Source organism: Carlito syrichta, unplaced genomic scaffold, assembly GCF_000164805.1.
Source record: "Carlito syrichta isolate Samal-C Ts95f unplaced genomic scaffold, Tarsius_syrichta-2.0.1 Scaffold315400, whole genome shotgun sequence".
Lineage (NCBI taxonomy): Eukaryota > Metazoa > Chordata > Mammalia > Primates > Tarsiidae > Carlito > Carlito syrichta.
Window position 1 is genome coordinate 397,672 of NW_007259496.1, and position 5,222 is coordinate 402,893.

The 5,222-nt window shown below is 53.7% G+C and overlaps 1 protein-coding gene across 1 annotated transcript in view; it reads right to left on the bottom strand.

Annotated features, from left to right (window-relative positions):
- The window catches only part of SMARCD3 (SWI/SNF related, matrix associated, actin dependent regulator of chromatin, subfamily d, member 3), a 39,350-nt gene extending 34,790 nt beyond the window's left edge, over window positions 1–4,560 (bottom strand). The window contains exon 1 of the transcript XR_002481257.1: window positions 4,423–4,560. The gene's annotated coding sequence lies outside the window, so the exon portion shown is untranslated. The remainder of the gene's footprint in view (window positions 1–4,422) is intronic.
- Window positions 4,561–5,222: the final 662 nt, after the last annotated feature.

The following is a 5,222-nucleotide window of genomic DNA, read 5'->3' on the forward strand; positions in this document are numbered from 1 at the left end:
CATACGACTTTGGGTCAAGGTGACACAATTCAGTCTGCAACAGTTACACAGCACTGTAAATTGTATTAACCAACAAAAGTCACTAAACTGTACATTTCTAAATTGTTAAAATGGTCCATTGCCTTGCTAGACTCTGGAATGACCCTGTTCTCTTTGAGCTATGACTGTCGCCATGCTTCCTGGTTGGCCCCCTCCCCCACCATGGGGGGGAAAATCTTCTCTTTCTCTAATTTACTTTTATTTATTTATTTATTTATTTATTTATTTTTTGAGTTGGAGTCTCACTCTGTCACCCAGACTGGAGTGCAGTGGCCGCTCCCGGCCACCGCAGCCTCCACCTGCTGGGCTCTGGCAATCCTTCCGCCTCAGCCGTCCAAGTAGCTGGAACTACAGGCGCGCACTACCATGCCCAGCTAAATTTGTTTTTGATTTATTGTAGAGATGAGGTCTCACCAAGTTGCCCAGGCAGGTCTCGAACCCGCGGGCTCAGGCAATCCACTCACCTCAGCCTCCCAAGGCGCAGGATTACAGGCTGAGCCACCGAGCCCAGCTTCTAATTTACTTTTAAATAATCTGTATTTTCTTTTCTTTTCTTTTTTTTTTTTGAGTTGGAGTCTCACTCTGTCGCCCAGACTGGAGTGCAGTGGCCACTCCCGGTCACCGCAGCTTCAACCTGCTGGGCTCCGGCGATCCTTCCGCCTCAGTCTTCCATGTAGCCAGAATTACAGGCATGCGCTACCACGTCCAGCTGATTTTTTGATTTATTGTAGAGATGAGGTCTCGCTGCCCAGGCGGGTCTCGAACCCGCGGGCTCAGGCAATCCACTCACCTTAGCCTCCCAAAGGTGCGGGATTACAGGCTGAGCCACCGAGCCCAGCTTAATTTTTTTTTTTTTTTGAGTTGGAGACCCACTCTGTCGCCCAGGCTCAAGCACTGTGGCACGCTCCTGGCTACCACAGCCTCGACCTGCTGGGCTCAGGTGATCCTTCCGCCTCAGCCTTCCAAGTAGTTTGGAACTACTGGTATGCGCCACCATGCCTGGCTAATTTTTTTTTTTAATTGTAGAGATGAGGTCTCGCCAAGTTGCCCAGGCTGTTCTGGAACCCCTGGGCTCAGACTATCTTCTAGCCTCCATCTCCCAAAGTGTTGGGATTATAGAGGTGAGCCACCGCATCCAGCTGTACTTAATTTCTGATTAAATATTAATGTAGGGAGTAATTCCTGAAGGTAGGAATGCATTTTTCTAGTTGCTCTAAATGTTATCTTTGGATTAAGGAAGATCAACACATTTAAATGGTTGCAGAGTACTGTGTTGTTCCTTGCCTTAAGCCTAGGCAACTGTTGTGATATTGTTGAGGACATTGCTTAACTTTGTCACACAGTATCCTCCGTGTGTGCTCATACAGGAGAGATCTCCTAGGGCTTCAAGGCCAGAAATCACAGTGCTTTGAGCAAAGGGTTTGATTTGTACCTTATGGTTGGCATGAACCACGTAGCTGTTCTTGCTTCTCTACTGGTAGCAAGGGTCTCAGGATCACGTGGCTTGCATTCTGTGCATTAACCACATTCTTGACTACATCCTATTTTCCCCACCCTATTTTCCTTCTGTCCCTATTTCTTGCCCTATGTATCTCTGCAAACTCTACCTCAAACCCTTTTTGGGATGAGGTGGAAGAGAAGTACATCTCCCTGCATCTTCCTCTACTTCCAGCCCACCCCTCAGAGCACACTGTTCCTCACTCCAGGCCCCAGAATGTTCTTCGGTCTGGGAAAAAGACTCACATGGGAGATGATTCAAGCTTGTAAATTTCAGTAAAGGCCTGTGTAGGGCACATAAGGCACATTCTCGAATTTCCTGGAAGTAAGTTTGGATCCCAAAGAAATTGATTTCCCAGCTTAGGAAGTAAATAAACTGAATGTGTTATCCCAAAAGGTGGGCCTGTCCGAAGTGATCAACAACTAACTCTTCTGTACGGTCCCTTCTGAGTCACACATCCCTCACCAACAAGGAACGCTGGGGACAGAGTCACAGTCCCCACAAGATGTCCAGGCGATGGCCTTCCCTGGGCCCCTCTGATGCAGCAATTCCAGAGGGCTCAAGATCCAGCCAAAGCTGAGGGCTGTCCACTCAGCCACAGCGGGCAGCTCAGCCTCCCCCTGGTGACACTTCCTACTGGTGACACCACCAGCTCATTACCTCCACCACTTAACACTCACTAACTACAGGCACTCATTTGCAATCACACTGCAAGCACAAGAGCTCAAGGTGAGGAGAGCCTCCAGATGCTTCCCGCAAGACACCAGCACTGGGCTTGTCAGCATCCAAATACCTGAGCATGTGCCCTGCCACCGGGAGCCTCTAAGCACATGCTGAATGAAGTCCCCTTTCATGTTAATGCAACTCCACATGAAACATCAAGCTTCCCCCAGGATCTCACCCTCACCACCTCATTACTCACAGAGCTGGGGCTCCTGACTCCCCAGGAATCACCTCATGACCAGGCCACTCTGGGACCAGGTATCACTAGCATGAACCCACTGCCCTCGGCACCCCCACTCCAATCTTCTCAGGTCTCTCCTCTCCGTCCTTTCTACCACTGCCAATCCTTCCATGAGATCACCTCCTTCAGGAAAGGTCTAGAACAGCCCGGGGCACCCACCTATGGCTGCAGGGAGCCCCACCAGGGCTTAGCTCAGTGCATGCCAAACAGACTGCCAATTAGGAGGACCCAACACATGCTCCCCACCTGCTGAGGTACGTGCCCCCCCAGGGAGCTCAGCTGCCTCCCCATTAGTCCTCCTCCTCCCCCCATTCAACCTTATCTCCAACCTCGGACACTCAGAACTTTAGAGTGCTTGAGTGGCAGTCCTCTGATCTAGGAAGAACAGGTTAAATATACTAATTCCTACCTTTTCTTTACAAATCTGCATTTAAACACCAGCCATCACAAACTGAGGAACAGATCGACAGCTCACCTCTGGTGCCGGTCATGGTGAAGCAGGGGTGGGACCTTTGTTTGGAGACCTTGACTTTCCCTGGGGCAGCAGCCTGGAGCTTCAGGTATTGGGCTGGGCATACCCTAACCACGCCTGTTTCCTCAGTGGCAGGCATGAGGTGACTGGCTCTCACAGTCACGCTGTGCTGCTCTAATCCTTTCCCAGCAGGCAGTGCCCTGCACAGTTCTTCCCTGGGACCCAGCAGGGAAGGGGAGAGGGCAGCAGGGCTAGCCCTGGCCTTCAGAGCAGCCCAACAGCAGGGTGAATTCCTCCATTCACTTCTGAGGAAGGAGAGGCTGAGAAAGGCACTCTCATTCTGCCCACAGCACCAGGCCTACCTCTGGCCCCCTGACTTCTGAGAGCCACTTCAAACTGCAGGCATCTCTCCAGGGCTTTCCTGATGTCTCCCTCCTCAGAGCTCCAAGGTCTGCCCCATCAGTGGTGCTTTCTGCTAAGATTGCCACGTCTACTGTCTCTAAGGCGGTGGGTTCTAAGGACAGGGACTGGGTCTCTCACACCTTAATACTCCAACAGCATCCATCCCACTGCCAGGTGACTCCCACCGGGGAGGCTAGCCAGAGTGACAGGGTTAGGCAGGCAGAGCTTCAGCTTCAGATCTAGCTCCAACCCCTTCTTACGGCTGGATGGGGCTCTGAGACAGGTGACTTTTCCACCTGGATCCTCAGTGCGTCCTTCTGGACAAGTGGGGACTGATGTGAGACTGGCCAAGCCATCTTCCTCTGTCTTCAGGGAGGAGGCTTAGGAAGGTCCAAATGATGTGCAAAAGCCCGAGAGCACATCGGAGCTGGAGGCCCGCCTGTGGCAGGTTAGGACTGGCGCCCACTGAAAGCTGTGTAATAGGCTACTGCCACCACCAACCCTCCTCCCAAGAACAAACCCCTGGGTCCCTGCAGGGTTTTTAGAGGTTTGCCTAGTATGTCTGGGGATAGGTTTCCGAGCCCAAGTTATGCCAGAGAATCAGCAAATTCCTTCCAGCTAGCGAAGAGCATGCAGTATGGATACGTGTGCATGTGCACATCTATATGTGCCCTGGTGAGGGGAGAGATGGTGTGTCTGGGTGTCTGTGGGCGGGGAGGAGGCAGAGCAAGCCAGAGCCCCAGACCACTTTCACTTGAACCAAAAACTTGGTTTCAGACTAGCTTGTCCCTGGCTCAGAGTGGCTTTGGGAGGCAGGGCCTGGGGATGCTGGGAAGTGAGAGGGACACAGCAAGGGGGAGTAGAAGGGTGGAAGGAGAAGGCCCCAGATGTGGGAGGGATAGAAGGGCATTGAGCCAAGTACTGAGTCCAGCTGGGGGCAGAAGTGCCAGGAAGGGCCACATGGTGGAAGCAGGGCTGAGAGCTGGCATACTCTCCACTGGGTCCCAGAGCTCCCGCTCCTGGGCTGGCAGTGGGGGAAGCGCCTACCTGTACCACGGTGGGTGGGTGCTGAAGGCCTGGAGTCATAGATGGCAGGGTCCTGCAACTGGAGAGTCATCCAGTGCCCCCTCGGTGCCTGGGCCCAGAGCCCACCGCGCCTGCAGCACCAAGGGCCATGCTGAGGAGGATCTGAAAGGAGAGGCCAGACCCTGAGCCCCCAGCAGATTTGAAGGCCTCTGGAGGCAGAAGAAGCCAGATGCTCTGGAGAGGAGGTCTGAGGAAGAAGACAGGAAGCTGTGCGGAAAGGGACCAGGACAGAGGCAGCTAGCAAGGCCAGTTCAGGGCTGGGGTGGCACAGGGAGGGGCATAGGGTGGGAGTAGTGTGTACCAGAAGCAGGGTCCAGGGTCCTGCAGGACAAACAACTAGAAACACAAGAGCAGAGACCCCAGGCAGAGCCCAAGCCCTGAAAGCAGAAGGCAAGTTTTGGAGGCGTGGCAATAGGTGGAGGGAGAGGACTGGCATTGGAGGTGAAGGCCCGACTGCAGACCAGGATGGTACCAGGACAGCCTCTGCACCCAGAGGTGTTGGGGGACTCCAAGGGTGGTGGGCAGTTGCCAGGCTGCTCCATAGTCACCGGCGGGCCTGGGTGCCTCCTATGTGACTTCCTGGTTCCCCCCCAGTGCCTGCCCAGCCACTGCCCTCCCTGTTAGAAGAGCAGAAAGGCCTTGGACTGGGGTCCAGGACCCAACTTCTGAACCGAAGACTCTGGGTAGCGGGGTGTGAGGACGAAGGAGAGAACAGTGCTGTAAGTGTGGGGTATGGGTGACAGGGATGGGGCTTGAGAGTG